Here is a 23239-nt window from a genome sequence, read left to right on the forward strand (position 1 = left end):
TTCAGGTGAGAATTCTTTGTTTAACTCTGTACCCCCAATAGGGTTGTTCGGTTTTCTGGAGTCTAAGTTTTGAGTTCTGTATATATATTGGATATTAGCCCTCTATCTGATGTAGGATTGGTGAAGATCTTTTCCCAATTTGTTGGTTGCCGATTTGTCCTCTTGATGGTGTCCTTTGCCTTACAGAAACTTTGTAATTTTATGAGGTCCCATTTGTCGATTGTTGCTCTTAGAGCATATGCTATTGGTGTTCTGTTCAGAAACTTTCTCCCTGTACCGATGTCCTCAAGGGTCTTCCCCAGTTTCTTTTCTATTAGCTTCAAAGTGTCTGGCTTTATGTGGAGGTCCTTGATCCATTTGGATTTGAGCTTAGTACAAGGAGACAAGGATGGATCAATTCGCATTCTTCTGCATGCTGACCACCAGTTGAACCAGCACCATTTGTTGAAAAGGCTATCTTTTTTCCATTGGATGTTTTCAGCCTCTTTGTTGAGGATCAAGTGGCCATAGGTGTGTGGGTTCATTTCTGGATCTTCAATCCAGTTCCATTGATCCTCCTGCCTGTCACTGTACCAATACCATGCAGTTTTTAACACTATTGCTCTGTAGTATTGCTTGAGGTCAGGGATACTGATTCCCCCAGATTTTCTTTTGTTGCTGAGAATAGTTTTAGCTATCCCGGGTTTTTTGTTGTTCCAGATGAATTTGATAATTGCTCTTTCTAACTCTGTGAAGAATTGAGTTGGGATTCTGATGGGTATTGCATTGAATCTGTATATTGCTTTTGGCAAAATGGTCATTTTAACTATATTGATTCTACTGATCCATGAGCATGGGAGGTTTTCCCATTTTTTGAGGTCTTCTTTCATTTCCTTCTTCACAATCTTGAAGTTCTTGTCATACAGATCTTTCATATGTTTGGTAAGAGTCACCCCAAGATACTTTATACTGTTTGTGGCTATTGTAAAGGGGGTTATTTCCGTAATTTCTTTCTCAGCCTGCTTATCCTCTGAGTATAGAAAGGCCACTGATTTGCTTGAGTTGATTTTATAACCTGCCACTTTGCTGAAGTTGTTTATCAGCTGTAGGAGTTCTCTAGTGGAGTTTTTTGGGTCACTTAGGTAGACTATCATGTCATCTGCAAATAATGATAGTTTGACTTCTTCCTTTCCAATTTGTATCCCTTTGACCTCCTTATGTTGTCAAATTGCCCGATCTAGTACCTCAAGTACAATATTGAAAAGATAAGGAGAAAGGGGGCAGCCCTGTCTAGTCCCTGATTTTAGTGGGATTGCTTCAAGTTTCTCTCCATTTAGTTTGATGCTGGCTACCTGTTTGCTGTATATTGCTTGTACTATGTTTATGTATGGGTCTTGAATTCCTGTTCTTTCCAAGACTTTAAGCATGAAAGGATGCTGAATTTTGTCAAATGCTTTTTCAGCATCCAATGAAATGACCATGTGTTTTTTTTTTTTTTGTTTTCTGTGAGTTTGTTTATGTAGTGGATTGCATTGATGGATTTCGATATATTGAACCAACCCTGCATTCCCGGGATAAAGCCTACTTGATCATGGTGGATGATCATTTTGATGTGTTCTTGGATTCGGTTGGCAAGAATTTTATTGAGTATTTTTGCATCGATGTTCATAAGGGAAATTGGTCTGAAGTTCTCTTTCTTTGTTGGATCTTTGTGTGGTTTTGGTATCAGTGTAATTGTGGCTTCATAGAAGGAATTAGGTAGTGTTCCTTCTGTTTCTATTTTGTGGAATAGTTTGAAGAGTATTGGTGTTAACTCTTCTTTGAAGGTCTGATAGAATTCTGCACTGAAACCATGCTTTTTTTGGTTGGAAGACTTTCTATGACTCCTTCTATTTCTTTAGGCGTTATGGGACTGTTTAGATGATCTATTTGGTCCTGATATATTTTTGGTATTTGGTATCTGTCAAGGAATTTGTCCATTTCCTCCAGATTCTCCAGTTGTGTTGTGTACAGTCTCTTGTAGTAGGATCTGATGATTTTTTGGATTTCCTCAGTTTCTGTTGTTATATCTCCCTTTTCATTTCTAAGTTTGTTAATTTGGATACTTTCTCTGTGCCCTTTGGTCAGTCTGGCTAAGGGTTTATCTATCTTGTTGATTTTTTCAAAGAACCAGCTCCTGGTTTTGTTGATTCTTTGTATGGTTCTCTTTGTTTCTACTTGATTGATTTCGGACCTGAGTTTGATGATTTCCTGCCTTCTACTCCTCCTGAGTGAAATAACTTCTTTTTGTTCCAGGGCTTTCAGGTGTGTCATTAAGCTGGTAATGTATGCTCTCTCCATTTTCTTTTTGGAGGCACTCAGGGCTATGAGTTTTCCTCTTAGCACTGCTTTCATTGTGTCCCATAGATTTGGGTATGTTTTGTCTTCATTTTCATTGTGTTCTAAAAAGTCTTTCATTTCTTTCCTTATTTCTTCCTTGACCAAGGTATCATTGAGTAGAATATTGTTCAGTTTCCACGTGTATGTGGGTTTTCTGTTGTTTTTGTTGCTATTGAAGACCACTTTTACTCCATAGTGATCTGATAGGAGGCATGGGATTAGTTTGATCTTCTTATATTTGTTGAGGTCTGTCTTATGTCCAATTATATGGTCGATTTTGGAGAAGGTACCATGAGGTGCTGAGAGAAAGGTATATTCTTTTGCTTTAGGATAGAATGTTCTATATATATCTGTTAAATCTAATTGGTCCAAAACTTCAATTAGTTTCATTGTGTCCCTCTTTAGTTTCTGTTTTCGTGATCGGTCCATTGAGGAAAGTGCAATGTTGAAGTCACCCACAATTATTGTTTTAGGTGCAATGTGTGCTTTGAGCTTTAATAAAGTTTCTTTTACGAAAGAAGGTGCCCTTGCATTTGGAGAATAGATGTTCAGGATTGAGAGTTCTTCTTGTTGTATTTTTCCTTTGACCAGCAAGAAGTGTCCCTCGGAGTCACTTTTGATGACTTTGGGTTGAAAGTCAATTTTATCTGATATTAAAATGGCTACTCCAGCTTGTTTCCTGAGACCATTTTCTTGTAAAATTGTCTTCCAGCCTTTTACTCTAAGGAAGTGTTTGTCTTTGACCCTGAGGTGTGTTTCCTGTAAGCAGCAAAATGTAGGGTCCTGTTTACGTATCCAGTCAGTTAGTCGATGTCTTTTTATTGGGGCATTGAGTCCATTGATGTTAAGAGATATTAAGGAATAGTGATTGCTACTTCCTGTCATTTTTGACGTTATTTTTTAAATTTGATTGGTTAACTTCTTTTGGGGTTGATGAAAGGTTACTATCTTGCTTTTTCCAGGGTGAAGTTTCCCTCCTTGTATTGGTGTTTTCCTCCTATTTTCCTTTGTAGGGCTGGGTTTGTGGATAGATATTGGGTAAACTTGGTTTTGTCATGAAATATCTTAGTTTCTCCATCTATGGTGATTGAGAGTTTTGCTGGATATAGTAGTTTTGGTTGGCATTTGTGTTCTCTTAGAGTCTGCATGAGATCTGCCCAGGATCTTCTAGCCTTCATAGTCTCAGGTGAAAAGTCTGCTGTGATTCTGATAGGTCTTCCTTTATGTGTTACTTGGCCTTTTTCTCTTACTGCCTTTAATATTCTTTCTTTCTTTAGAACATATAGTGTTTTGATTATTATGTGATGGGAAGTATTTCTGTTCTGGTCCAGTCTGTTTGGAGTTCTGTAGGCTTCTTGTACATTCATGGGCATCTCTCTCTTTAGGTTAGGGATGTTTTCTTCCATAATTTTTTGAAGATATTTGCTGGCCCTTTAAGTTGTAAATCTTCACTCTCATCTATGCCTATACTCCTTAGGTTTGGTCTTCTCATTGTGTCCTGTATTTCCTGGATATTTTGGGTTACAAGCTTTTTGCATTTTGCATTTTCTTTAACTGTTGAGTCCATGGTTTCTATGGAATCTTCAACATCTGAGATTCTTTCTTCTATCTCTTGTATTCTGTTGTTGATATTTGCATCTATGTCCCCTGATTTCTTCCCAAGGCTTTCTATCTCCAAAGCTGTCTCCCTTTGAGTTTTCTTAGTTGTTTCTACTTCTGATTTTAGATCCTGGATGGTTTTGCTTAGCTCTTTCACTTGCTTGTTTGTGCTTTCCTGTAATTCTTTAGGAGATTTTTGTGTTTCCTCTTCCATGACCTCAGCCTGTTGACCAAAGTTCTCCTGTATTTCTTTAAGTGATTTTTGCATTTCCTCATTATTGGCTTTTGTATTCTCCTGGATTTCTTTCAATGATTTTTGTGTTTCCCTTGCAAGGGCTTCTAACTTTTGATCCATTTTCTCCTGAATTTCTTTAAGTATGTCCTTCATGTGTTCCTGTACCAGCATCATGACCAGTGATTTTAAATCCAAATCTTGTTTTACTGGTGTGATGGGGTATCCAGGACATGTTGGTAGAGGAGAATTGGGTTCAGATGTTGCCATATTGCCTTGATTTCTGTTAGTGACGTTCCTGCCTTTGCCTTTTGCCATCTAGTTCTCACTGGTGTTAGTTTGTCTTGTCAGTGCTGGACTCACCAGTGCAAGCTGCCCCTTCCCAGTTGGCCTCTGGTACACAGGTTACCTCCTGCACTGCCTCTAGACAGGGTGCTGCTGCCCAGGCTGTTCAGATCCCGAAGCAGGCACCTGAAGGCTCCCACTGGGGCCCGCTGGATTCACTGGAGCACACCGACTTCTCCCAGCTGGCCGCCCGGAAGCCCCGCTAGCCTCTTGCAGGACCTGGAGATGTGGTGCCGCCGCCCAGGCTGATCTGGATCTGGAAGCCGAGAGAGTTGAGCTGAGGGCTCCCGCCTGAGGCCTTGCCCCAGATTGTATCTGTGGACCAGATGGAGCCTGTGTGCACCCCTAGGGAGCACTGATGGTGTATGCTGCCAGGACCTCCCCTGTGTTCTGATCACTCCGCTGGGCAGTCAATCCCCTAATCGGGCTGGCGCATACAAGGTTAGCCTGGCCGCCCAGGCCCTGAGTCCAGGCAAAAGCCTGGGTGGCCAATGTCCAAGCAAAGTTCCCCTAGGGCTATGACTGTTAATTGGGTCTGCCAGGTGACCAGATGGCAGGCGTGCATGCTCGAGCTCCCCGAAAGCGCTGGGAGAGTCTGCTGGGCTAACAACCTCCTGGGCAGGTTGACACACAGATGGCCCACCAAGCCGCCCAGTTCTTGGGGTCAGTCCAGGGCCTGTTGGGGCCTAGACCCCCGCTTTGTTAGCCTCAGGCTATGCCTGTTATGGCTCTGTCCGCCAGAGCTCTCTGTAGTCCTGTAGGCAAAATGGTGGCGCGCGCGCAGGCCAGGGCAAAAAACCTCCTGGCTGTGTTGGCACCCCGATGCCCCCCCTAACAGCCCAGGGCCTGGGTGCAGGCCAACGCCCGTCGGGCTCAGACCCCCGCAGTGTTGGCCTAGGATTATGTTTGTGTACCTCAGTCTGTCCGATCTCTCTGGAGTCCGAAACCAAGATGGAGCTGAGCCTCTCCTGACTGGCGGGAGGCTGAGTTCTGAAGTGGCTTTCGTGCAGCGAAAGGTGCTGCAAAACCGCAGCTGCTTGCAGTCTTTGCTGGTCAGCAAAGGTCAGTGGTCGTGGGCGCAGGGCCTAACTGAACCCTGTGTCGCCTTGGTTCCACTGCTGATGGCCCTTCAGCTGGACCAGCCACTGCTGCACTGCCGCTGCCGCCCCGGCTGCCCCCCGGCTATTTCTTTTCTTAAGAGAGACACAAGTGTTGTATATTGAGATGGAAGAGAAGGTGGGTATGATCTCAGAGGAGTTGGTGGAGGAGAAGGCAAAATCACAGCACAGTGTATGGAAAAAATAGTTTCAGTAAAGGAAAAGCAAATAAATAAAAGGGGCTGGAGATATGACTGAGCAGTTTAGAGCACTGGCTGCTCTATCAGACAACTCAGGTTCATTTCCCCACATTCTCATGCCAGGTCCTGTGTGCTGTATCCCCAGTGCTCTTAACTCCTGAACCATGCCTTCAGTCTGTATGAGGTAAACATGAAGAAGGGTCAGCTTGGCACATTGTCTACAGATGATGCCACCAAGATAGGAGTGAGACAGGCTGAAGGCTCTTACTACACAAGGGGGCAAAGACAGGGTCTTCTTTATTTTGCATGTAGTCTAGGTTATACATGCAAACTATTTCACATAGGCTGCTGTATGGAATGTTGTGCCAGGGAAATGTTAGTGATCCTGGAAAATCAGGGAGAAGCTGATCTGATGCAAATCACAGCAGGGTCTTTATTCTAGTGGAGCTTTCTCAGACTCCACCACCACCAAAATTGTTCTGAGCGTTGGTGATGCACTGGGGGGCCCAGCTGTCTCGATTAGAATAAAAGCTTTGCTGTGAGTTGCATCAGATCAGCTCTGTCTGGTATTGGGGGTTCACTAACTTCCCTGGAACAAAATTTTTGGCATATGGCTGGGAACTTCCCCACGAAGCACAGAACAACCTATCTTGGGGGAGGTCTTGAAGCCGGCAAAACTAGTTAAGTATTTGTGTCTTTATGTTTGTAACAATGTGTTATAGTTCCTTCTTTTTCCCTTTCTGAGTGCTGAATTTGCCTGAGCTTTCTGTGTGAGATCTGAAGAGTATAATGGAAGCAAGCTTGTGAAGAGGTAAATGTATAACTCTTACAGTCCTGCCAAGATGATTTATTTGTATGGAACCTAGTGGCTTCTGTTGCCTTTGTAATTCTCTTAGGTTTGAGCCACTTTGAGGAATCTGAGTGTCAGAAGTTTTCCATGTGGACTGAACAGGTGAGTACTCACACATTGGTGTATAGGATTTGTGTGGCGCCTAATTTATCTGAATGTTAAAAACCTTCTGTGAGGTCTACAGAGTGTAATGAAAACTTGGGTAAAGATAAATGACTTATGTTGCCATGGTGATTTTTCCAGGTCTGAGTAAACATTTGTGCAGTACTGAGGGTTTTCATGTGTGTGTGATCACCATCTCCTGGTTGGTTCATGTTACTGCGGGCTGTATCCTTTTCTTGCAGGTCTGAGTAGTACCATATTCTTCTTCTGGAGCACCACCTTCTGGTTGTTTCATGATACTACATGCTGTATTTTTTTTTTTTTTCTGGTTTTGGTTTTTGTTGCTGGCTGTCTCTCTGTTTAGATTCTGAATGGCATACATCTGTCTTGTGTGAGCACCACCTTCTGGTTGGTTCTTGTTACTACAGACTTTATTTTTTTCTGGTTTTGGTTGATTTTTGTTTCAGTTTGTGCCCTTTTCTGTTCATTGATTCTAAAACATGTCACATCCTTCTGGGTACAAGGTCTTGAATTTGTTTCCATCGCCACTGGCGGTTAGGACAAACATGTCTGGGAGCCTTGGCTTCTGAGATCCCAGGAGACATCCTCAGCCTCAATTTGGGGGCCTGGGCTCAGGGGAGCCAAGAGACATACGCCAATCTTGTTCCTGTCTTGTGGTTGTGTACTATTTTCTGGCTATTTCTCATTTTTCTCTTTAGAGAGAAAAAGTTGGACTTGGGTTTTGGGTCTCATAGAATGGACTTTTTCATGAGTGTCACTTTCTGGTGTTTTTTTCTTTCTGCTCCAAAGACAGAGAAGGTTTTATTTATTATTTTGTATGTTGTCTTTGTGTTTCTTGTTACAAAATGAGTTTGATTAGATGACTTTGACAGGTCACTTTGAAGGACATATTAACATGAGACAAGCTTTGCCTACCACATTCTACATGTTCTCTTCACAACTGAAAAGGCCATTAAGATGTTTCCTGGCCACACAGGGAAGTACTCCATACTCCAATATGCTTGCTTTCCCCTGGCTTGCCCAGACTGGGATTTTAACACCATTGAAAGTAAGAAGAGGCTATTAGTCTACCTTCAGGCTCTGCTGGCAGGTCTCAAGATGGCCGCATGATGGTGCACAAATTTGGTCAGAGTGTATCATATTAGGCAGGGAGACAAAGAAAAAATTTTTAGAGGGGGTCATGGAGGCATTTTGGCAATACACACCCATAAACCCTAAAGCACCAGAAACAAAGGCAGTTGTCACTCTAGCTTTATTAATCAGGTAGCACCAGATATTAAGGAAAAGCTCCAGAGGATTTAGAGGAGACAAGAGCCTGGGAGACCAAGTGATAGTGGCAGAGAGAGTACTTAGTGGAAGAGGGACTGCAGAGAAGCAGATTAGAGGACAGAAGCAACAGATGGCAAATATTGGCAGCTAAGGCCAAACCAGAAGACTGTAAGAGAGTCCCAAAACAGCTTCAGAAAAAGGAGATAAGGGCTCCCTAAAGATCAAAAATGCCCCCTTTCCAAGCTCAGGGTAATCCTCAAAGTAATAGGGAAACCCACCAGCTTTTTTGTTGATAATTAATAAAGTCCAATATTCTCTCTTGCTAAAACCTAAAGATAAAGTCTCTTCATCAGTTTAGAAATGATTTCCCAATGGCAACAGAAACAAAACAAAATCATAAGAACTCTTAGGTATCCTAAAAAATTCAAACTATTTGAGTTTCCACTAAGACGGCCTTACTCTGTCAAATACAAGTGACCTCCCTAGACCTGGGGGATGCATACTCAGACTTGGGGTCCTGGCATCAGCCAATGGCCAGTGTGCCGGCAATTGGTAGAAGCTGGTTCCCACCCTGTTTGCACATCAGTGCAGCAACAACCTCCTGGTTAAAGATGATGCTGGAACGACTCATTAGCAGCCTCTCTTCTTGAATGTCCCCAGGAAAACTTTCAGCTGACCTGCTGCCTGACCCTGAGCTCAAGTAATGGGCCTCTGTAGGACTGTTCAGATGGATGTAGAAGTAATGTGGTTCACCAATGGCAGCAGCCTCATTCAGGATGGACAGAGGTATGCTGGGCAGTGGATGTCTCAAATACCAAGATCACATGGGCAGAGTCACTTCTGGCAGAAATGTCAGCACAGAAAGCTGAACTGGCAGCTCTATCCAAGGCCTTAGAGCTGAGAAAAGACAAGAGACACAGATAGGCAGTGTCCCTTTGCTACCACTCATGTCTGTGGGGCTGTTTATAGGGAGAGAGGCCTTCTGATGGCAGAAGGGAGGATGAAACTCCATTCCAGAGGGTAACAAGACAGCCCAGTGTGTGGGCCTAGAATTTGGGCCCCTCATGTCCTTGATTGCACTAGACCCAGGAGACCCCACACTCTGACCAGACAGAAAATGTGCTCTGGACCAAAAATCTTCCCATGTCTCAATTTCATAAGAGATGATGAAGGATACTAATTTGTAACAACTGATATTGTAAAAAAAAAACTGTAAGACTGGTCAGTCTGATAAAGTGGTCGCTAATGACCCAGTCCTCAATACTGGAGCACCCAGCCAGGAGTCTGTCAGGAAATGAACTTCACAGAGATAACAGGAAAATTTGGATATGAATATTACATGGTATTTACTGATACCTTTTTAGGATGGGCTGAGACTTTCCAAACTAAACATGAGACTGCAGATGGTAACAAAGAAACTACTAAAAAAAATTTTTTTTTAGATTTTTAAAAAAGATTTATTTATTTATTTGTTTGTTTATTTATTTATATTATGTATATGAGTACACTGTAGCTGTCTTCAGACATACCAGAATAGGGCATCAGATCTCATTACAGATGGTTGTGAGCCACCATGTTGTGGATGGGAATTGGACTCAGGACCTCTGGAAGAGCAGTCTGTGCTCTTAACTGCTGAGCCATCTCTCCAGCCCAAGGAATTCTTCAAAGGCATGTTTCTTTTAAGTTTATACTGTTAGCCAGTGTACCTACTTTTGTGTCCCAGGTAAGTTAGAGATTGACTAATATTCTAGGAATTGATTGGAAACTTCATTGTGCTTACAGATACCAGAGTTCAGGACAGGTAGAGATAAATAGATAAATATAACCCTAAAAGAAACCTTAACTAAATCTACCTTAGAGACTGACAGTGACTGAGTGAGCCTTCTCCCCTTCATTCTTTATAGAGTATAGAATTTCCAATATCAGATGTGAATCACCCCTTTTGAAGATATGTTTGGTTCACCTACTGACAGAAGTTATTACTGAAACAGATGATTGCTAATTATTATACAACCTTGAGGGAATCCAATGGGTGAACAATGTCTTAAACCTTGTGCTTTCCATAAAACAGGCCCACTTCTGGAGCTGCAACAACTTTAGCTGAGAGATTGGGCCCTAGTCAAGATACACAGCCAGGGGTCACTAGAGCGTCACTGAAAGGGTCCCTACGCTACAGAGTTGTAATGTGGATCCACCAAACATCTGTTTACAGTTGAAGAAGACCCTGGCAAGCAGGAGGAGAATTCAGTCCCAAGGCTCCCTCCTCTCTCCTACTGCTGAGCCCCTACACACGCTCCAGGGACATCACAAATATAACCTGTTACTGTTTTCATGAAGCTTCAGAAGGTTCCATGATTGGGACTTCTAGTCAAAAGAAAAATGGTGGATTGAGAAGGAAATGTTTTAAGTTTAGACTCCATTTCAGAGAATCTGACATAAGTTCAAACTCAGGTAACAGGCTGGTACCTAGCATTAATTTCCAAGTTGTCCCCCCAACAAAACCCGAGCCTAGCTCCAGTCTCTAGACTAATTCCCGAAATGACCAGAGTTTCCAGGTTACACCCTCAACAAGACCAGTGTCTCCAGGTTATTCACCCAACAAATCTGCACCCCCACTTTACAAGCCCACTCCATGCCTAATAACCACCAATGCAGAGGGGAATAGAAATTAAGTTTATGATATGACTCCCAGCACCAGCTAATTTTGTTAAAGGCCATAGCAGTTTTCCAATTAGATACTTGCACAGGTACTCCCTGATTGCTACTTACTAGAAAGTCTTGCCCTGACATAGTTCAAAGCTCCACCCCCAACCAAAACATTCCTGTGTGATGCTGGTGCATGGGGGTGAGGAGATAGATAGTTGGAATAGGATAAAGACTCTGCTGTGAGTTGCATCAGACTGTTTCCTGTCTGTGTTTTTGTGGTTCACTAACATTTCCATGACATTATAAGAATGGGTACGGAGGTTCATTCCAGGAAAGGTTCTCAATATCCAGACTCGATAAGTGAGATAGTACAGTTCTAGAAGCTCTGAAGTTGGGAGAAGTAGTACTCTGGAACTTGAGAGAGCCAGCAACATGGAGAAAAAGCTAGCAGCTCCTTAAAGTGAGCCACAGTCCTGAGGACAGGTTGTTAGCTGTGCCCTTCACGAGAAGACAACTGATCCATGTTCTACAGTGTCAAGGGGACCCAGCATGGTTGATGCTGAGCAAGGGAGAGTGTCTTCCATTTCTGGTGAGTGCAAACTTATACACCAAATTTGCCAGGAGCCAACCTTATGTTTAGAATGTTTACTTTATGTTTAGAATTCATTTTAAAGATAGGCTTAGGTTTTGACTTCTCAGCTACAGACCTTGGAGAGATCGGGTAGTCAATGGTCACTGTGCCCTCCCAAAAGAAGAAAACATCTTGCAGCTGCGAGAGATTCACCTTGGCTGAATGCCTGGGCTACATGAAGAGTTCCACTTGCCTCACTTCTTCCCCTGCCTGTATAAGTTCCCTTAACTCCTTGAAGAGTTAAGTAGTCTTGGCCTTGTTCTTCGTGTTTCCTGTCTCTGTTTCTCTGCCCTTCTCTTCTAGGGTCCTCTGTCAAAAACCCCTGCAGGCCAGGGCACAAATTTGGAAATCAATCTGGGTATTTCTCACAAATAATTCTACTTAAAGATTCAGTTCTACTATACCTGGTAATAAACTCAAAAAATGCTACCCCATAGTACACGGACACTTGCTCAACTATGTTCATAGCACCTTTATTCATAATAACCAGAAGTTGGAAGCAACCTACCATTCCCTCAAAGTATGCCATGGAATACTAATCATCTATTAAAAATAAGGAATATTATGTAATTTTCAGAAAAATGGATAGAACTGGAAAGTATCCATTCTGAGTGAGGTAATCCTGACCCAGAAGATATTGCATGGTATGCACTTACTTATAAGTTGATATTACCCATATAGCACAGGATAACCAAACACCCATAGAATCTAAGTAACAATAGGGCCCTAGGTAATATGATTGAATCTCCCTCAGAAGAGGAATTAAAATGTATATCAGTAGTGGATGATTAGAGGGAGCTGTAAGGGAGAGGGTATGGGGACAGGAACAGTTTTGGGGATCAGGTGTGGTAGGAGTGGTGGTTGGGGTGAGAGTTCTGGGAGAGAGAAAAGCAATCCTTGTGGGGGCATCTCAGAGACAAGCCAGAGACCTGGGATGGGGCAGGCTCCTGGGAGGATATGGGAGTGACCCTGGCTTAGACCCAAGCTTCTGGGGATAAGGAGAATGAAGTAGCCACCTCCTGTAGTCAGGCAGGATTTCCAGTGGAGGGAGCAGGAACACCAACAGTACTGGCTGGTTTTGTGGGTCAACTTGACACAATCTGGAGTTATCAGAGAAAAGAGCCTCCCTTGAGGAAATGCCTCCATAAGATCCAACTGTAAACATTTTCTCAATTAGTGATCAAGGGCCAGAGGGCCCATTGTGGGTGGTGCAATACCTGGGCTGGGAGTCCTGGGTTCTATAAAAAAGCAAGCTGAGTAAGTCAGGGGAAGAAAGCTAGTAACATCACTCCATGTCCCCTGCATCCGCTCCTGCTTCATGACCTGCTTGAGTTCCAGTCCTCACTTCTTTTGGGAATGAACAACAATGGGGAAGTGTAAGCTGAATAAACCCTTTCCTCTCCAATTTGCTTTTTGGTCATGATATTTTGGGCAGGAATGAAAAATCTAAGACACTAACTCACCCACAAAACTTTCTATCAAAATTTGCCATGCCTACAAGATATTCAGGGATAAAGATGGAGTAAAGATTGAAGCCAAACAATTAGTAGAGAAACTTGAGATCTATCCCATGTAAGAGAGCCAAATCTGACTTTATTGATGATACTTGATTTTGCTTAAGGACAGAAGCCTAGCATAACTGTCATGTGAGAGGCCTCATCAAGCACCCGATGGCCACAGATGGATACCAGAGCCAAAAAGTAGGCAGAATTCCGGGAGTCTTGTGGAAAAGACAGAGGAAGGATTGAGGGAACCAGATGGTGTCAAGTATACCAGAAGGAGACCAACAGAGCCAAGTCATCTGGACCCATTGGGGGTCCACAGAGACTGAACCACCAACCAAAGAGCATGCATGGTCCAGACCTAGGCCTCCTACAGATATGGAGCAGATGTGAAGCTTAGTCTTAATGTGGGTTTCTAAAAACTCAGAATGGGGATTATCTCTTATTGAACTTTGTTCCTTCCTTTTTAACCTTTTCCCCTAGCTGGGCTGCCTTGTCTAGCTTCAGAGGGAAAGGATGCTTTCAATCCTGATGCAACTTGGTGTGCCAGGGCGGTGTGGTAAATGGTGGGGTGGGGAGTAGAGAACTCTCTTCTCTGGGAAGAATGGAGACAGAAAATGAGGGCAAGGGGTGGGAGGGTAGGACTGTGAGGAAAGGAAAGTTAGGATGTGATCAGATGGCAAAGTGAATAAATAAATTAGTTGATGAAAACCAAAAGAAATGATAAATAGGGAGCAAGATATTTTTAACATTATTTAAACTTTGTCCACTGCAAACTTAATAGACAAGTGTTCTCCCTGAAATATGTTAGCAACATATGGTTCCATGGGCTACTCATAATTACATTAAAAAACCTTGATCTTAGAGCATAAGCTATTGGTTTTCTGTTCAGGAACTTTCCCCCTGTACTCTGGAACACTCAAGACACAATTAACATATCATATGATTCCCAAGAAGAAGAAAGGAGAGGGTCCTGGTCTTGGAAAGATTTGATGCAGCAATGTAGGGGATTACCAGGACAGAGAAGTGGGAGGGGTTGATTGGGGAATGGGTGGAGGGAAGAGGGCTTATGGAACTTATGGGGAGGGGGGGAACTGGGAAAGGAGAAATCATTTGGAATGTAAACAAAGAATGTAGAAAAACCCATGAAATAAGTACTTTTTTTTTGCTATAAGGTAAAGGTTGAGGATTGTTCTGAAGCTTGGTGGAGTACATCTAGACCTTTCTTGTAATGATTCAAGACATTGGTATTGCTTTGGCGGATCTATATAGTGACTGTGTAAGAAATAAACAATCAAACCATCAAAACACACATGTACATAAAACATTTCAAATGTAATGAGTTAAAGATAATGCTAAACTGCTAAGTTTTTATGCAAAAGAGACACCTGATTCCTTGTGATTCTGTATCCATGAGTACTTTTTGCATCTTTAAACATGGGCCTGGAGAGATGATTCCTCAGTAATTAAGAGTCCTGGCTGCTCTTTCAGACAATGTGAGTTCAATTCTAGACAACCCCCTGGTAGCTCACAACCATCTATAGAGGGTTCTGGTGTTGTTTTCTGCCATGCAAGCTTACATGCTAATAGAATACAAATATACATAAAATGCATACATAAATAAGTGTTACACATTGACAAACTCCTAATTTCCTCTCACTCACCCATGGTGCAGGAGTTCAAACCCTGGAGCCCAGAGCACCCTACACTATTGCTCACCAACTGAGCTCAGTGGACTCACCTGAAACTCCACATGCTCTCTTCACAGAGCCATACAACTGCTACTGATCAACATTCCCATGTGAATTAATTGGGCCAATTTTATTTCTTTGTAAAATTGAGTTCTTTATTCAAAGACTTCCTCAGTTAGGTGTATAGCTACATGTGTATTATGTGGATTTGTGCATGTGAAAGGCAGGATCCAGAGGCTGGAAAAAAGGGTCCTATCACCTGATGCCTGAGTTCCATTTGAAAGCCACCTGCGTATTAGCTCTGAAGCCAAACTTTGTTCTCTGCAAAAGCAGCATGTCCTTTTAACCTACGAGCAATCTCAATCTACAGGTTGTTTTAAGAATATGAGAGCATGTTAATTGTGGAAAAAATTCAGGTGAGTTCACTGGTCCTAAGGAACATGGCCTGGGAACTGGACATTTAGACAGGGAGACAGGTTATGGGGAAGACAGAAAGAAGGAGCCTGAGAGAGGTTTGTTTGTTTATTGTCTTCCTCTGTACCTTTGGCCAGCCTACCATATGTGTCCCACCATAACTGATAACTTTATCCACCGTCCAAGATTGTGAATTGTGACATGCCTGGCACCAATATGTACATTTTGACTTCTCTCCAGAGGGCATTTGTTTCAGAGTCATTAAATTTAGATACTTTATTCAATTCAGACAATAAAATGATATGTAAACAAAGAAGTCATGTTGTAAGTCTTCAATAAATGCAATGTATCAGTAAATCATTTTATTGATAGGTTACTATACAGAAAGGGGTATGATGACTAGGCAGAATCAGATATTTTTCTTTTTCTTTTTTTACAACTGAAAATGTAAAATAGAATTCTATGTAATGTACAGCATTTATGTAACAGAGGCACCTGCATATTATTGGCCACCTTTATATCCTCTATGGGTACTTTGTAGTGATTGGGAGTCCATGGCAATAAGGCTCTGTAGACATGTGGCATAAAGGCTAGATATTAAGGTTCCTGGTAGTAATTTCATTGAGGCATGAGAAAAAGATCAAGAGTTCAAAGCCAGACTGGAAAGCCAGTTTACTTCGACCTGTGCTGTCCTCTTCCCTTTAGGCATCTCGGATGGGGCCAAGGTGACTTGTAGTCTGAACGTACTAGATGTTGATCGTCTGTGATCCATTTAATCCTTGGTCATAAGAGGTGTGTCTATGTTGCTCACAGTAATGTAAACAATTTGTGCCCATAACTAATCAGCCACACAAGAGGGTTGTCCATCTAGCCCAGGAACAGGACAAGGGAAAGAAGTGTCAAGAAGACGTTCATTTTATACATGCCAATTTCACTCAGATCTTTGCTTCACTCAATAGTGTCTTTCCATTCCTGGACCCATTAAACTTTCCTGATACTGAACCCTGTAGTGAAGTTTGTAAGAGCCAAAGACCCTAGAGAAAGAAAACATCCAGGTTTATAAGTATACAACAAAGCATCGAGTAGGTCTATCTGGGCAGAAGCCACATATCAACGCCAAATTGTGTTTTGACTCCATTAGGCCCCTGTTCCCACAGTCCATCCAACAGTTCCCCATGTCAAGTTAAGACTCCAAGGTACCAGTCACTGTACATCCTTTTATTTCTAACCATCGGAGCAGTGTCAGAAGCCACAGGCTTCTCAGATGACAGATGTGTCCCAAGTCTGTTTATTCAAATCCAGAAGTCATATTTCCCAATTTACTGCCAGCAATGGCAAAGTCTGGATACCTTGTCATAGACACAGCACTCAGCACATAATCTGCAGATATCTGTAGCAAAGGAGATGTCCTTGGGCTGCCTTATTGTCCTGAGTGTATCCATGAGCTCCCAACAATGTAGGGCAAATCTTTCTGCAGAGATATGAGCCAACTCATCATAGCACTCCAGAGGGGCAGGGTATTGTTCTACATTCATCTTGCTCCAATTGACTGTGTGCTACAAAAAGTCCTTAAGGATGGGCATGGAGAAATCATTGTTGTAGAAGTTGATCTTGGTGAGCTGAGAGCATTGTGTGAGGGCATGTAGGAGGGCACTGAGCTGGGAGTCCTTCATCCTACACTCCTGAAAATACAGAGTCTCAAGAGTGTCTGCCACTATCATGAGGAGACCACTAAGAGGCAAAAGGTCCAAGTGTAGTAAGACCACACTTCTCATCTTCAGATGTTTTAGCTGAAATAGGCTCTGACTGCAGGAGAAGAAATCCAAGTCTCTCTGTGAAATTTGGTAGTGAGTTATGGAAAGGCTCTCCAAGGGCATTATCAGGCACCTTAGGATAGAGAAAACCAGAGGGTTAGTTCTGGCAAATGGTCTTGTAGAGGTTCGGCTGGGGTGTACACAGTGATAGAAGGAACCAGTTGCCCCAGATCAGTGTGATTAAATGACCAAGTTCATCTATGATGCTTCCTGTTGGAAACTGCTCAGTCATGCCAATTCTACAGTTCATCTACTGACCTCACTCTTAAGCTGAACAGCAAGCAGTTCAGACCATAAGCCCAGAAAACACACAGAGGAACTTTCATCCCAAGAAAGTGCTGACAGTATCTCCATATTAGCTGTGGGCTCACTGAATCTGCATTGTATCATCCCCCCTGCAGTCATGTTTGCTCTCTTTTATAGCCTGAACCATACCCCATGTCCCTTGCACTCAGCACTACTTGGACTCAAAACATTTCATCCATGGGAACTGGAGAAAGATAGAAGACTTCTCACAAATCTGAACATATAACCTATATTCACATTGTGTGCTAATAAATACCCTGACTCCTCAATACACATTCCCCCTCCTCTTCCCTTTCCATTTGATTCGGTGGACAGGATTCTAGGAAGAATTACAACCTATTCTTACTAGATTTGACCTACTCTTTACACTAAATCACTTTTCTACATCATGAATGCTCATTTGAGACACTGATTTAATTTGTAAAATTTTCCTTTTATTACTCAATATACATGGTAACAAGATATAACTTCCAGAGTCTTATGAGTCTCTACATGTTTGTTCCTAATGACTGGCTGGCATCATGTACCACTAATCCTTAAGATAAGAAAGATTTGCTTTGGTAGCTGACCCAGCTCTCCATTCTTGCTTACCCTAGGACCTGAATCACCTGGTCTCTGAGAATATGTACTCGATTCATGAAGAGATGCTGAAGACAGTTGAATTGGGAGAACTGAGAAATAAACTTGTTGATACACTTGGCTTCTTGAGCTCTTGTTCTATTGAAAGTATGTATGGAATGTGATCTTGTGAGGGGTGCCAGGAAGACTGCGAAGATTTCTCATCGCTCAAAGTAGGGAGCAAAATGTGTCAGTTGTAACAGAGTCCACTTGATATTCAGTTCTAATTCTGTGATGCTCTCAGGATCAGAAACATTCAAGATTTCTCTGATAAATTTGACTGACAGACCCCAGATCTTCATCTTTGTACAGCAGAAATGTAGGGAGCCCTTTCTCTGCTGGGCCCACTTCAAGAAGATTGCTTGTATTTCATTGAGGCAGGACCTGATGCACAGGTCAACTATGACCTTCAGACGCTGCCTCAGTGCATATCTGGGTTGGACTGGGTTCACTTCTTGCTTTTTGTCCAAGATCTCTGCTGAACAGATGCTGTCCTCTGCACCAGCCAATATGTTCCAGAAGGCATGGTGCACATTTCTCAGGTCGAGAACCTGCAGGTTTGTCCTTCTGCAGATGAATTATATGCATGTCAGCAGACCCTGAATTAGTTTATACTCCATATATCTAAACTCATCTCTCCCTCCTGCTAAGATGTATGTTTTAAAGCAGTTGGTATACAAGGTGGACTCAGGCATCCTACAGCAACTTTCCCAGGATTCTGTATACTCAATTACTTTTTTTTCACTAAGATACATTTTATTGCTGGGCGGTGGTGGTGCACATCTTTAATCCCAGCACTTGGGAGGCAGAGGCAGGCAGATTTATGAGTTTGAGGCCAGCCTGGTCTACAAAGTGAATTCAGGGACAGCCAGGGCTACACAGAGATACCCTGTTTTGAAAAAACAAAAAAAAAGAGATACATTTTATTTCTCCTTAGATACATTATTAGTGGTTATGAGCTCATTCTACTTAAAGGTTATAGCCACTGTAATCCATATTTAACTCTAATCCATATCCAACTGTCCTCAGTGCAAGTCAACAATAGATTTCACAAGCCACATATCCCTGTATGATGATGCCATCAAAAGCATATGATCCACTTATAACCAAGTTAATCTCCCTGACAATATCCACTGTATACTCCAAGTGCTCCATTCTACAGTACTTGGTTACTCCTTACCTGGGGTGGACCTCTCTTTTCAGTTGCATGTCTACTCCATCTAGAACAGCCTGAAATGTTTCTAGGTTAGGGATCTTCATCAATGCCCCCACACAAAGACAGGGAAAAGGCCAGGCTGCCACCATTGCCGCCATGAGCTTGATGTGTCTGCCAGAGAAGGCCTCCTTGAACAGTTCTGGGAAGAGCCCAGGGAGCAGCTCCTGTAGAGAGGACATGGCCAAAGCCTCATCTTTCATCAAAGTCTGAATTGCCAGCTTATGTAGTGTGGGTGGGGTCTGAACACTCATCATTTAAGTTTTCCGGTCAGAAGGATCCTGGGGAAGGAGTCAGAAAAGAATACATTTTCAAGACAAAGTTTATAAAATTTCTTCACCATCACATCAACCTCTAAGCTTCTGAGGTACTGCTCTGGCAATGCAGAGACATCAATTTATCTCTTCATCCTAAAATGTTGCTGTAAAGACAGGCTTCAACACTGACATCATGGGTGCCTCTCTATTACTCAAATGGGTACATAATTTTCAGGTCAAAATATTTTAATGTGTGAACCTTTCTTAGGAAAAAATAGAATGAATGAAAGATGGAAAAATGAAATTGGACATTGTGCTCTGGAAATCAGTATGGTGGTTCCTCAGACAATTTCACATAGTACTACCTGAGGACCCAGCTATACCTGGGCATACATCCAGAAGATGCTCCAATGTGTAATAAGGACACATGTACCACTATGTTCATAGCAGCTTTATTTGTAATAGACAGAAGCTGGAAAGGACGCAGATGTCCTTCAACAGTGGAATGGATACAGAAAATGTGGTACATTAACACAATGGAGTTCTACTCAGCTATTAAAAATGATGAATTCATGAAATTCTTAGGCACATGGATTTGACTAGAAAACATCATCCTGAGTGAAGTAACCCAAACACAAAAGAGCACACATTGTATGCACTCTGATAGATAGATATTAGCCTGAAACCTCCCAATACTCAAGATACAATTCATAGACCACATGAAGCTCAAGAAGAAGGAAGACCAAAGTATGGGTGCTTCTTTTGAGAAGGTGGACAAAATACTTACAGGAACAAATATGGAGTTAAAGTGTAGAGCAGAGACTGAAGGAAAGGCCATCCAGAGACTGTTCCACCTGGGGAATCATCCCATATACAGCCACCAAACCCCAACACTATTGTGGGTGCCTAGAGATGCTTGCTGAAAGGAGCCTCATATGGCTGTCTCCTGAGAGGCCATGCCAGAGCCTTACAAACACAGAGGCAGATTCTCACAGCCAACCTTTGGACTGAGCACGGCTCCCCAGTGAAGGAGTTAGAGAAAGGACTGAGGAGCTACAGGGGTTTGCAACCTCATAGGAAGAACAACAATATTAACCAACCAGAGCCATCAGAGCTACCAGAAATTAAGCCGTCAGCCAAGGAGTACACATGGTTCTAGCTGCATATGTAGCAGGATTGCCTTATCAGGCATCAATGGGAGGAGAGGTCTTTGGTCCTTTGAAGGATCAAAGGCTGTCCCATGTAGGGGAATTGAGGGCAGGGAGGTGGGAGAAGGGTGGGTGGAGGAACATCTTCATAGAAGCAGGGGGAGGGAGGATAGGGTAGGGAGTTTCCTGGAGTGGGGAAACCGGGAAAGGGAATACCATTTGAAATGTAAATAAAGAAAATATCCTATAAAAAAGCAGATCATATCCAAAAAACTAAACTTGGTATAAATGATGAAAAACCTAAGGAAATACATATGAGTATCTCACAAGTGTCATTCCAGCTATAGGGAGTTGAAGGAGATCAAAGATAAATAGATGGTCTACAGGTCTACAGTGTGAGCCAGGGTCTCACATAAATAAATAAAGATTATCATTTCAGTGAAGGGAAACAGGAAGGAACATGTTAGTCAGGATGATCTGATTTGTACCTTACCCAGAGTCACATGGCCAACATCATAGAGCATACTTGTTTCAAAAGAATTACATGAAGAACACTAATGAAATATACAAGCTATCATGGAAATATATTGGAGATGAAGTTAAAATTTCATTTGGAATGAAACCCAAGGTCTTCAGTGTGTTCCGCTAAAGAGACAGAAATTAAAATTTTAGTCCTATCCTGGAGTCTAAACTTCCCTACATCAAACTGCATGACTGAAGGGAAAAATCATTACATATCTGTTCCAGGTCTCTGAGTCCCAGCTGAACCAGGCAGTTATCCAGGCTCCAGGTCTCTGAATATTATCTATGTCTCCACTGAAGCCTTTATATATCTCTCTACCTACCCCTCCCTATTGCAGACAAGTCTCGAAACACAAACTGGAATTGCATTAGATCTTTAACCTCCATCCTTTTAATTCTATTCATAACATCCATTTCACTGATTGAGTCAGAACTGACAGTGAGAATACCTCCACACCACAACAACTTTCAAACATTTCACTAATTAACAACAAATCACTTAATTTGTGTATTTTCCTTTCATTTGCTTAATTATTACATAATTTGGGTTTTGTATGACAGGATTGGGTCTTGCTCTGAAGCTAAGCCTGCTTTAGAAATCTAAATTCTAGCAATCCGCTTGCCTTAGCATCCTTCTTCCTGCTCGTATTACTGGTTTGAATCACTATTCCTGAGTGAATTTTACTCATATGATTAAAATCAGTCTGATTTGCCTCAGATCAGGGCTTAATCTGTTGCTGATAATAGACATAAAATCATTCAGAGATATTATTGTCACTGGATTTTGGACAAATTTTTTAATAATCTGGAATATGTTCTGTAGCTCAAGGACAGAATTGAATGCTTTTTTAAATAAACAGAAGCAGCACCTACACAAAGGTGGAGGCAGGAGCATGTCTTCATTCCATTAAACTTGTCCCAGGGTGCTGGGAGTGTATTCAGTTTCTAGAGAGCTACCCAGTATACAGGGAGTCCTCTCTCCAGCACCACATGCTGTAAGGAAGGCAGCCATACCTAGAGTCTCTCAATTCAAGAATTTGAAGCAGGAGTATCAATTCATGGCCATACTCAGCCATATTGTAAATAGAAGGATAGCCTGAGCCTTATAATCGCGACATTTCAAAATAGACCCAAAGAAAAATGGAAATGCTGAGGAAAATGCTGCCCTTGGGTGCAGGAAAACAGATACCGTGTCAGGTAGGATTAGGCCAGCATGCTTGCTCAGGATTAAATCAGGGGTGGGACCTGTGCTGAGGAGTTAGCTCCCCAATAATGAGCACCTGTTAATCTTCTATTCCCAGCACTCACATGATGGCTTGAAATGATTTGTGACTCCAGTTCCTTGGAGTCTGAAGCCTCTTTCTGACCTTCTTGGGCACCAGGCATGCATGTGGTATATGTTCATATATGCAGGAAAAACAGCAAAAGATAGAGAACAATTCTGAAACAGAAATAAATCTGTAAGTAGAATGGTGACAAACTCCATTAATCCCTGCATTCTGGAGGCAAAGGTAGACCAGGTTCAGTGAGTTCAAGGCTAGCCTTATCTAAGTAGCTAATTATTAAGCAGTGAAGCCTAGGGAGGAAGGATCTGTTTTAGAATTAAACCAGAGCTGGGTGGGGTGGCTCATGACTTTAATCCCAGCACCTTCAGGCAGAGGAAGGTGGATCTTCAGGGCCCAGACTGATCTACAAAATGTAGTGTGGGACAGGGAGGGCTCTAAAATAGAGAAAGACTCTCTGAAAAACCAAACCAAAACAAACAAAAACCCCAAAATCTAGTTTAGTTGGGAGGTTCTACTACACGCCTTTAATACCAGCATTAAGGAGGTAGTGGTAGATGGATCTCTGAGTTTGACCTAGCCTGAAGTTCTGGGAGGACAGCCAGGTCTGTTAAACAGGATCTCTGTGTCCAAAATCTAAAAACAAAAATGAAAAAAAAGTCTTTTCTAAGAAAACACATTAAGCTGGGCGGTGGTGGTGCATGCCTTAATCCCAGTACATGGGAGGCAGAGACAGGCAGATTTCTGAGTTTGAGGCCAGCCTGGTCTACAGAGTGAGTTCCAGGACACCCAGAGCTACACAGAGAAGTCCTGTTTTAAAAAAGCCAAAAAAAAAAAAAAAAGAAAAAAGCAAAAAAAGAAAAAAAGAAAAGAAAAAAGAAAAAGAAAAGAAAAGAAAAGAAAAGAAAAGAAAACAAAATGGCCCAGTGGTCAAAGGCACTTTTTATCAAGCCTGAATTCAGCAAAGGGACCCTCAGGTGTAAGGAGAGAACTCACTTCAGGTTCTAGTGCTCCAAAATCTACATGTTCTCTCCTCTACCAACACATTCTTCACACCCAGGTAAAATATGAAGACCTAGATAGAATTTAAGGCCCAGGTAACTGTTACCTGGTGTATTAGT

The 23239-nt window shown here is 42.3% G+C and overlaps 1 pseudogene; it reads right to left on the bottom strand.

Annotated features, from left to right (window-relative positions):
- Positions 1-16276: 16276 nt before the first annotated feature.
- LOC127696647 (PRAME family member 8-like) lies at positions 16277-19162 on the bottom strand (annotated as a pseudogene).
- Between the last annotated feature and the right edge of the window lie 4077 nt (positions 19163-23239).

This window comes from Apodemus sylvaticus, chromosome 11 (assembly GCF_947179515.1).
Source record: "Apodemus sylvaticus chromosome 11, mApoSyl1.1, whole genome shotgun sequence".
NCBI classification, from domain to species: domain Eukaryota; kingdom Metazoa; phylum Chordata; class Mammalia; order Rodentia; family Muridae; genus Apodemus; species Apodemus sylvaticus.